The sequence below is a fragment of the Geotrypetes seraphini genome, chromosome 4 (assembly GCF_902459505.1).
Source record: "Geotrypetes seraphini chromosome 4, aGeoSer1.1, whole genome shotgun sequence".
NCBI lineage: Eukaryota > Metazoa > Chordata > Amphibia > Gymnophiona > Dermophiidae > Geotrypetes > Geotrypetes seraphini.
The window spans coordinates 181,752,059-181,763,755 of NC_047087.1; the positions used below are offsets into that span (position 1 = coordinate 181,752,059).

The 11,697-nt window shown below is 42.4% G+C and overlaps 1 long non-coding RNA gene across 3 annotated transcripts in view; it reads left to right on the top strand.

The window, feature by feature from the left end:
• LOC117359577 overlaps nucleotides 1-11,214 on the top strand; it is a 42,876-nt gene extending 31,662 nt beyond the window's left edge. For 2 of the 3 annotated variants that reach the window (XR_004539271.1, XR_004539273.1), the window contains exon 3: nucleotides 11,077-11,190. This is a non-coding gene — a long non-coding RNA (uncharacterized LOC117359577). Of the gene's footprint in view, nucleotides 1-11,076 lie in introns of all 3 variants that reach the window. The other variant, XR_004539272.1, reaches the window with a different exon arrangement.
• Nucleotides 11,215-11,697: the final 483 nt, after the last annotated feature.

Genomic DNA, 11,697 nt, shown 5'->3' on the forward strand with positions numbered 1-11,697 from the left:
TCCTCTGCCGCCCGGGTGTTTAGCTTCTTGCCAGCTCCCACCTCTGTCTTGCTGCAGTGTTCGCTCAAAGCCACGGGCAGCGGCTCCTATGTACCTTCTGTGGCTGACCCAGAAGCGTTCTCTCTGATGTCGCAACATCAGAGAGAAGGCTTCCAGATCAGCTGCAGGAGGTGCATAGAAGTCGCTGCCCGTGGCTTTGAGTGAACACTGCAGCAAGATGGAGGAGGGAGACGGCAAGAAGCTAAACACCCATGGCACAGAAGGGAGGGAGGGCGAGGGACGTATTGAGACTTGAGAGGGAGGGAGCATAAACAGGACAAATGATGGAAGGAAGGAAGGAAGGAGGGGTATGAACTTAGGACACAGAATGAAGGGAAAGAGGGAGGAGAGCATGAGCCATAAGATGGAAGAATTAAGGGAGTGAGGGAAAGAGATGCTGAGGTGAGGGAGAGAATAGAAAGGGAAAATTGGGTGACAGAGAGGGAAAGAGATGGTGCACGTGGGGAGATGAAGAAAGAGGAGAACTGTTGGGGAGAGAGAGAGAATTATTGGACATGGTGGTGGGAGAGGAGTGAGGTAGAAATGCATGGGCACGGAGAGAAGGGGGAGAACATACTGGGCTGAGGACTTTTTTTTTTAAAGTACAGAGGGGGAGGGTATTAAAAGAAGTGCTAGATTGGGCGTGGGGGGAGAACTTATGGGGCCAGAAACAGAGGACAGAGAAAGTGGGCAATGGTCTGAAGGGAGAGAAATTGGACCTGGGGTGGTGTGGACGAAGAGGGAAAGAGATACTTGAAGTGAGAACTGTTGGGAAGAGAAAGGGAGAAATGGTGGACCTGGGGAAGGGAGGCAGGCAGGCAAGGGGAGAGATGGGATTGGGGGAGGCAGTTGGGAAGAGAAAGGGAGAGAAGTTGGATCTGGAAATGGAAGGAAGGGAGGGAGAGAGAAATGTTAGGCCTGTGGATGGAAGGCAGAGAGATACAGCATGTCTTTTTTTTCCCCCTCCATTTCATTGTTCAGCATCAAGGGAGGGGGGGGGGAAGAAGAAAAACACAAACGAGAGGGAGCAAAATGTTGGACCATGGGGAGAGATGGACCAATGGGAGGGCAGGAGGGAAGAGAGCTGGGATAAGAAGATGCTAGGAGATGGAAAGGGACAGGGAGCTATAACCTGACAGAGGAGAGAGGGAGGGGTATTCTGAAAGTGTTGAGCCATGTGGATGAGGTCAAAAGGGAGATGCCAAGATGAGTGAGGGAGCAGTGAGTACAGTGGTAGAAATGTGGTTATGGGGAGTAGATAGCAGGAAATAGGAGGCTGGGAAAGGAGTGAGATGGGAAATGGGAGAGCTAGGGACTGAGAGAAGATGGAGAATTGAGAGATAGCTGAACATTTAAAAAGAAGAAGGGTGAGAAAGAAGGCAAGATTTGAGTGGACAGAGGCAAAAAAGAAAAAAAAAATTGAAAGCTGAATGTGAAAGATCCATTCCCACCTTTTGTCTGTCTGTCACTGAAGAAGAAAGGAGGTGAGAAAAGAAATAGCAGATGGAAGGGAGGCTTGGAAAGAGTTAAAGAGCACAGACAGAGGAAAGCAGAACAAGATGATTAGTATATTAATATCACCAGACAGCAAAGGTAGGAAAATGTATTTTATTTTCTTTTTAGTGATTGAATTATGTCAGTGTTGAGAATTTTTGTCTGTTGGCTTTGTTTCTATTTTTCTGATGTTGCATGATATGCAGAGTCTGGTATCTGCTTTCATTTTGTGTCTGTTTCAGATGCTCTAACACTGTGCGCGCTGGCTTCCCTTCTCCTCCCTCCCCCTCATGATGTAACTTCCTGTTTCAGAGGAGAAGGGAAGCTGGCGCACACAATATTAGAGCCCTGTTGCCTGGGTTCAGTTCACTTATGGATGGTGGGCAAGAGGGCAGTGAGGGAGTGGAAGGGAGGAAAGCTGATCTCACCTCACTAGGCAGCTGTGTGTGTGTGTGGGGGGGGGGATATGCTGCTTCACCCAATGGGAGAGAGAGGAAGGAGGGAGAAGGAGGACCAGGGAAGGGAGAGGAGAAGAAAGAGAGATGCTAAGAGCAAGGGAGGGAGGGGAAGGAAAGGATATACCAGACCATGGAGGGAAGGGAAGGAGACAGATGCCAGACCAGGGGCAAGGAAGGAGGGAAGGAAGTGGAGAAGGCACATGCTGGATTGGGTAAGAAAATGGATAAATAAATGGGGCGGAGCAGCGGCGGGGTATGGTGGGGTGGGGCAAGGGTGGGGCATGATGGGGCAGAGTGGGTAGTTTGTGTCAGGGGGCCCAGTGGACTTGTGTGCCTGGGGGCCCTCAACGAATTAATCCTGCCCTGATCCCCCCCCCCAAAAATTAAATAAATCAAATTTACCATTGTAAATGTAGGGGGATGATTTGTTCATGCTCCCTATTTCAAATTTCATAACTTTGAATTATTTTTCCAAAGTTGGAGGGTGGTCTTATAGAAGAACTTCCATAAATAATGTGGCATCTAGTATACAGCCTAGAATTTTACTGTATGTGAGATGGATTTGCATGCACTCCTCCTTGAGATGCAAATCTATCTCATGCATATTTATTGTGGATACCCTGAAAATCTGACCTGCCTGTGCCTACTCCTGGTCTAGGGCAATGGTCAGAGTGAGAGGGGAAAAGGGGAGGGTAGTGTAGGCGGATGGGGGAGTGGTGGGAGTGGCTTACTGTTGAAAAACTTTAATTTGATTTGGCAGGGGTAAAGGAGCAGGGAGTAATGTATGGTGGTATAAAGTTCAGGATCTCTGAGGATCAGGACCTTTTCCTGTTCCTCGGAAGTGGCTTTCCGTCAGATAAGAGCTATTTCCAAATTTCTTAATTCTTCCTCTTTAAAAATTCTAATACATTCATTCATTATCGCAAAAATTGACTATTGTAATGCCCTATTTTTAAATATTACTCAAAAAGAAAAAAGGAGGCTCCAAATTGTCCAAAATACGACTATAAAACTTATCTATAACGCCAAAAAATTTGATCATGTATCCCCTTTGTTGATAGACGCGCATTGGTTACCAATTAACCATAGGATTTTGTACAAACTGATGTTTTTAATCTTTAAGACCCTAACATTTAGTGAGCCGCAATTCATATCTAAATCGCTGATCCCATACAAACCCCAACAATCTTTACGTTCATCCGATTTAAATTTATTATCTGTTCCTTCCTTAAAAATCATTGGAACGAGAAGAGCAGATATGTTCACTGTCGCAGGTCCACAATGGTGGAACTCCCTTCCCCAGTACATTAGAATAGAACAGGATATTTCAGTTTTTAAAAATTTCTTAAAAACTTATTTGTTTAAGGATGCTTATGACCTTTAAAAATTCTAAAATTATCTATTTTGTTTTAATAAATATTCACAAAGTGTGCCTTGGAAATGTTTACCCTACCTTTTGTTTTTCCCTTTTTTTCTTTACCCTTATTGTAACTTTACCTCCTTTCCTTTTTTTCATGTTAGTTATTATTGGAATTTTATGTTACTATGTTTAACGTTTCTTTATTATATTATGTACATCACCTAGAAATTCGAAATAGGCGATTCATCAAGAGCTAAATAAACTTGAAACTTGAAACTTGAAACTTCCCTCCTTCCTGCCCCTTATAGATGAGATGGGATAAAGATGGCTAGGGGAATCGAGATGTCACAGCAGTGGTAATCCTGAACTACCAGGTATTGGGCTCATCAGGTGATGAGCGGGTGACTGGCAGAAAGCTTAGGGTGCAGGTGCCATTTAGATCAGGCATCCCAGAAAGGGGCGTGGAGGTCTGGCAGGGTCAGGGGACTATAATTTGAGTGCATATGATGCGTATGTTGGTAGCTCAGGTGGTGTTATTCTATTGTTAATGTTTGTACAAATTGTGTTTCCAGTAAACAGAGCTGCAGCCTCGTTCTTCCATCATAAAAGTGTCTGTTGCTTTGATTACAGTACATTCCATTAGTAAAGTTAAGCAAATGTTTTTCAAGATGTAGTGCATTAAGAGATGACATAGCAGAGGGTAGGAAATTTGGAGGGGGGGATAGTATTGAGGTCAACCAGGCCTTTCCAGATACAGGTATTACAGATTAGAAAGAGGCTCTTCCTCAACAATAACAATGATTGTGGCTTTGGCCTCAGAATATGTTTGTGTGTGTGTGAGCTGTCAGAGAAACCCAAGGCTTGTGAAAGGAAGGCTGATATTCTAGATCTGGTTAACTATAATTGAAAATGTTGTCAGTGCATAATTTTAATTGCCTTCATATTAAATGAACATATACCATGTAAGTATAGATGCTACGGGGCCCTTATATCAAACTGCAGTAAAACGTGGCCTGAGCTTGTATTTATATGGGTCATTCCCATGTACTTACGCAATTTTTGCCACATGGAGCAAAATGTCAGTTTTCTATTTTTTTAATTAATGGCCATGTAATAAATTTTCCCATAAGCATGTGGTCATTAGTACATGAGCCCCTACCATAAAAATTATTTTGTAGGTGGTAGAGACTCACATACTATCCACATGCTAATCAGTTTAATTAATTACTACCGGTAATTACTAATTAATAACTGATTAGTGCAGTACTCTCTGCATGTGCAAATGCCAAAATTGCTATGGGATGCCTGAGTATGCTCTATGGTAAGGCATTTTAAGATGTGATAAGTACACTGTAGTGCTCACTGCAGCTTATTAATAGGGCCTCTTTTGCTAGGTATGACTATTACGAGGGTCCGCTGAAACGTTCTCAGCCCAACCAAGAAAAGAATGATGAGGAGCCATGAAACTTAAAAGTTATTCCACACTTTTCTTGATACTTTTCATTTCACTGAGGCAAATGCATCTAGTAAATGGGCACAAGTATAGGGAAAACAAGCCATTGTGACATCACTGATGAGGTTGGCTCTTAGGCACTGGTGGAATGAGGCATTATGACATCATAATATGAGGGGCCGCTGAAAGGTTCTCAACCCAACCAAGAATATGTCCATGTTAGGGATGTTTGTATTTGTTGATTTAATATGTTTATTTGACTAAGTCCATGTTCGTGAGGTATGTTTCCCTTAACCTTGTATTTTTATCTAATGTACATCGCCTAGAATTTGGAATAGGCGATTAATCAAATTTCATAATAAACTTAACTTAAACTTAAGAAAAAAAAACTTAAGAAACTTAAGAACAAGAAGAGAATGATGTGGAATCATGAAACTTACAAGTTATCCACACTTTTTTGGGACTTTTTGTTTCACTGAGGCAAATGCATCTAGTAAATGGGCACAAATATAGTGAAAACAAGCCACTGTGACATCACTGATGAGGTTGGCTCTTAGGCATTGGTGGAATGAGGCATTATGACATCACAATACAAGGGGCCGCTGAAAGGTTCTCAGCCCAACCATGAAGAGAATGATGTGGAGCCATGAAACTTACAAGTTATTCCACACTTTTCATTTCAATTATATGGCTCAACATCATTCTCTTCTTGGTTGGGCTGGGAACTTTTCAGTGGCCCCTTATACTATACATAAACCAATGGCCAATCAGTCAATAAAGTCACCTGAAATTTTTCTTTTGAGGGCATTATGATTTCAGAATACAAATGCAGTAATTTAATCTGACTGGATCCTATTGGCTTTCCATTTAACCATTCATTGAAGTTTTATTTTCACTGATGATAGCATTTGTAAAAAGACAACACAGAGCTAATGCCTTTATTAGGCTTAAAAAATGTGTAAAAATTGTAGCTTTTAGAAAGGTGACCTGCACACATTCACATGTTATTTCTGCTAGTGGGCTAACCTGGAAACTAGAATTCTATACAAACACCACACAAATATTGATGATAATAATATTGCATGAAATGTCTGAGCACCTTTAGTCAGATTACACAGTAATATACACAAAAGAAAATTCACTTAGTTTTCACAGTTTGAATTCTATGAGAATAGAAGAACACCAAGACAGAATTAACTCTTTGCTGGGCCCTAAGCAAATAAGTGTGTTGCTCCCATATCAGCACAATGTAAATATCCAGACATGATCACATCATTCCTCTACCACCAGAACAATCACCTTCATCATTCCCCTGCCCTGTTGCCTTGCAGACTGCAAAATTTGGTGAGCAGTAATTCTTATCTGCCAACTTCCTTGTGTAGTGAGATCTGTGGAAGGCTTTTGGATCTTGTAAGACTACAGGGCCCTACACCAAACTTTCCTCAGCAGTAGGGCAGGGGTAGGAAATTCTGGTCATTAAGAGCCGGAGCCAGGTCAGGTTTTCAGTATATCCACAATAAATATGCATGATATAGATTTGCATCTTAAGGAGGCAGTGCATGCAAATCCATCTCATACATATTCATGGTGGAGATCCTGAAAACCTGACCTGGCTCTGGCTCTCGAGGACCGGAATTGCCTACCCCTGCCCTACTGCAGAGGAAAGTCTGCAGAAGAGGAGACTGCAGGTGAGATAAACAGAAAGACTTCCATGGGCGGCACTGGCTTTGTCTCAATGTGCTCTTCTCTCTGCCCACAGCTTTGCACACCTGAGTTTCTACTGCAGCACATTGATTGGAAACTGCTGAACAGGCACATTTGACAGGACCCCACTTAACTTTGGGTCCTAGGCATATGCTTAGTTTGTCTATGCCTTAATCCACCCATGAATGGCACTACAAATGCAACGGGGGAAAGTTGTTCAGTCCATGAAGGTGTCAATCTTTGAAGAGATAAGCACCAGTGTACAAAAGGAGTATGCTGTGTCATTGTTGTCTAGATGGTTGACAACGAACTACTACTACTACTGAAAAGACAATGTAGAAGATTAGAAAGAAAATGGAGAAAAACTAACCTAGATCATATGAAAACTGCCTGGAAAAAAATTAACAAACAATACAAACTACAATTAAAGGACAAGAGAAAAGCACACTACACCAACCTAATAGGCATGGAAACCCAAGACACCAAAAAACTATTTTGAATACTAAAAGACCTGACTGACACCAAACCCTATCTGACTACTAACAATACACCCCCCCCCCTCAGCCACCCTATTAGCATAACACTTCCAGAACAAAATTACAAATGCCAGAACTACCCTCACTGATACCCCAACCCATCTTATTGAATTCACAATACATCCCACAGAAAAAGACTTAGTTGCAACAGACAGAACCTGGTCCCACTTCCCCAAAATACAATGGCTCAAATTCAACAAACTCTACAAAAAGTACAGCCATGCATCCTGTGATCTCAACAACTGTCTACCATATCTCTTAACAACCTCCAGCACAAAATACCGTGCTCTTTTCCTACAATGGATACAAGCCATGCTCACAGACGGCCTCTTTCTTACTGACCTCAGCAAAATCATAATCACCCCAATCCTAAAAGACCCTACCATCCAACTACAGACCCATTGCCTCTAAACCTCTCTATGTCAAAATAATAGAAGGGCTAATAGCCAAATACCTCACCAATTATCTAGAACACAGTTCTTCAACCGCCGGTCCGCGGACCATTGCTGGACCACAGAAAATTTCTGCCGGTCCGCGCAGGGCCGGTGAGATCAAGTCGGCAGTTAAATTTCCTGCCGACTGCGGTTCCTCCCAACTGCGGTTCCTGCTGACTAATGTTCCTCCCAGCCTCAGGCGATCAAGATAGGCTGCCAACGTCGGGGCCTTCCCTGAGTCTCGCCTGTTCGGAAACAGGAAGTTGAAACAAAATAGGCGGGTCTCAGAGAGTGAAGGTCCCAACGTCGGCAGCGTGTCTTGATCGCCGCCCCTGCCGAGTTGCTGAAGAGGGCCACGGGGAAGTTGCGATTAGAAGGGAGAGAGCTGCAGATTCAGGTGCAGGTGGAGGGAGATGGTCAGCGTGTGCGAACAAGATCCTGGGGAGCCTTCACAGTGACTTCCTCCCCTCCCACCAGTGATTTACCGGCAATTCCTGCAGGCAAGTAATGAGAGCTGCTGGAAGGGGAGGAAGCCACTGTAGGAGGCTGGGAAGGTGCTGGATAAAGGGAGAGCTGTTACTGGACTTGAAGGGAAAGAAGGAGAGATGCTGCTGGGAGGGGAGGAGGGAAAGGGATGGTAAGAGAGTTAATGTTGGATAGAGGGAGGAGGGAAGGGAGAAGAAGGAGAGATGCTGCTGGGAGGGGAGGAGGGAAAGGGATGGGAAGAGAGTTAATGTTGGATAGAGGGAGGAGGGAAGGGAGAAGGAAAAAAAGGAAGAAGGGTAGGCAGAAAGAAAAAAGGAAGGAAACAGCTGGCAGGGAGATTACAGGAGGGGAAGGGGGTCAGGGTGGAATGGAGAGATCAGATGAGGGAAAGGGGAGAGACAGGAATGAGAAAGTAGAGAGACATTGATGCTGGAAAGGGGGTCAGCAGAGAAATGAGAGAGGGATAAAGATGCTAGATCTGGTGTAGGAGAGATAAAAATGAAGAAGGCAGTGAAGCTGGGATGAATGATGTAAAAAGGAGAGAGGAAGATGGACAGGGAAGAGGGGCATAGAAAGAAGTCAGATACATATGGAAGGGGGAGAGGGCAGACATTGGATGGAACGGCAGATGCTGGAAGGAAAAGAGTGAAAAGAAGATGAAAGCAGAAACCAGAGACAACAAAAGGTAGAAAAAAATAATTTTATTTCTATTTTGTCATTAGAATATATCAGATTTGAAATATATATCCTGCTAGAGACATAACTGGGGACCCCAGTATTCTGTTAGCATGATATTTCTATGTAGCATTCTATAATAACTTGGCTTGTTCAGTTTTCTTAATAGTAGAGGGGATATATGTGAAGGGGAGGGGAGACAGGGGTTTTGTTGGTCCGTCTCTGTATATTTGTATTTATAAAATCACAATTGTTCAGAATATTGTTTCTTTTTATACTTTAATAAAATACGTTCAATATAAAATCATAATTGCGGCTTGTGCAGATGGGATCAGATGGTTTGCGGGGACCGAGCTCGCGGAGATGGGGCGTAAACTGAGTTTTTAAATTTTAGTCCTAGTAGTTTGCCGGTCCACAAAATAATTCTTTTATTTCTGCCGGTCCACGGGTGTAAAAAGGTTGAAGAACACTGATCTAGAAGACCACAACATACTCCACTCCACGCAATCTGGCTTCAGGCTCCCTTATTGACACAGCTAGACAACACCTCAGCACAGGAAAAAAAATGCTGCTCATACAACTGGACCTGACCGCTGCATTCGACCTAGTGGACCATAACTTTGAACTACAAATTTTGGACATAATAGATATCACTGATAAAGTGTACTCATGGTGTGAAGGATTCCTAAAATCCAGAACATACAGAATAAAATTGGATAAAGAAAAATCCGAACCTTAGTCCAACCCCTGCGGCGTACCCTAAGGATCCCCAATGTCCCCTACTCTCTTCAACCTCTACATTGCCTCCCTAGGTGCCCACCTGGACAAACTAGGCCTAACTTCCTACAGCTATGCAGATGACATTACAATTCTCATACCTTTTGATCAACCAAAACCCTCGATAACAGACACACTACACTGAACACTAGAATCAATAGCGACTTGGATGAAAGATCACAAACTGAAACTGTACCCAGACAAAACAAAATTCATCTTCCTCGAAAATAACAAAGTCCCAACCATAACCAATATAGAAATCAATGCTATTAACTACCCAATACAACCCACCCTAAAACTACTAGGAATGACAATAAACAGATGCTGCACCATGCAACCACAAATCAATAAAACAATACAAAAATCATTCGCAGTTATGAGAAACTTAAGACAAGTTTGAAAATTCTTCAAGAAAACACAATTCCAGCTCATAGTACAATCCCTAATACTAGGTCTACTAGACTAATGCAACATCCTCTATCTCCCTTGCCCTGCAACAATAACAAAACAATTACAAACAATTCAAAACACAGCACTGAGACTTATCTACTCTTTAAGGAAACACGACCACATTACAGAAGCATACCTCGACTCACATTGGCTTTCAATCCCAGCAAGAAAACTATTTAAATTCTACTGTCTACTTTATAAAACTATAAACGGAGACAGTCCAACTTACCTGAACAACCACCTCATCCAAACCACCTCCACCAGGTATAGAAAAACTCACAACCCATTCACACACCCTCCAATCAAAGAAGTTAAACGGAAAAAAACGATATGATGGCCTCCTAGCCACTCAAGCAGCAAAACTAGACAACCATATCTCTGTCTACTGATAACAGACTACAAGACATTCAGAAAATAAATAGACTACACTCTTCAAAATCCCTGAAAAAGACTTAATACCACAAGCTTCCGTCCTTCCTCTCACCACCTTTCCGACCCCCTGAAAAAATCCTGATCTACTGTTTATCTTCCCTGCAAATAACCTGATATTCTCTCTATCAGATATCTTTTTGTAATCCACTTATTTAACTCTTGTAATCTGCCTTGAACCGCAAGGTAATGGCGGAATAGAAATCCATAATGTAATGTAATGTAATATAATAACCATGCAATAACTAGACTTTATTGCATGCCTTATCTTTTTAGGTTTGGTGGTTGTTGTATGCGCTAACTCAGCCCTGTTATTATTTCAAGGAATGGCAGAACCCTGGAATATTTTTGAGGGATGACATTGTTATAGGCAAAAACAGCACTCCTAAAAAAAGAAACAAAGGAGGTTTTGGCCAAGCATCTCTGTTTTGTATACCTCCATTTTTCATCTGCAATGCAGGGGAGAGGAGCTGGGTGCAGTCCATGAGGACATACATGGGAGTTATTTACTCTTCAATGGAAATACAATTAAACATTGAAAATTTATTTTAGTACAAATGTACTTAGACATTTTTTTTAAAAAACACTTTGGGTCTCTCTGCCACTTTTTTAATAGCAACATATCAGCACTTTGTGTTCTTGTTTCCTATTTAAAAATTATTTTGAAGCTAGTGGTCATCGAAGATGCCAAATTGGCAGAAACATATGTTCTATGTTTGGCTACAGAAGAAGTACAGTTTGCACAACAGCCATGTAAGTTTCTCTCACTGTCTTATCAAAGAATAGGTACAACATGACAGTGAGAATGCTGGTTTCCCTCACCTACAGCCCTACCACAGAAAAGGCAGGAAGAGCGTTCTGGAAGAGAGAAGCATTCTGAGGGTGATTACCCACACTAATTTCAATAAAATCTGTTGCATAAGTGGTATGAGTTTGTTTTTCCTTTGAAGAAATGTGAACCACCAGATGAAATTTTATATAGTGTTTGATGATCCAGTTAAATTAATTTTATTGTTAACCAACTCCTATCATGTAGACTACTGCAATACATATCTATCAGGTCTCACTCTCATCCATCTCTCACCCCTTCAATCTGTTCAAAATGCTGCTGCATGCTCACATTACCCCCCCCCCTCCTCAAATCACTTCATTGGCTCCTCATCTGCTTCTGAATACAGTTCATACTCCTCTTACTGACTTACAATTGCATTCACTCTGTAGCCCCTGAATATCTCTCCTCACTCACAATTGCATTCACTCTGTAGCCCCTGAATATCTCTCCTCACTCATCTCCCCCTATGTTCCTCTCCCCCCCCCCCCCGGTGAATTCTATTCATCAGGTAAGTCCCTCTTATCTGTTTCTTCTACCTCCACCGCCAACTCCAGACTCTGTCCCTTCTTT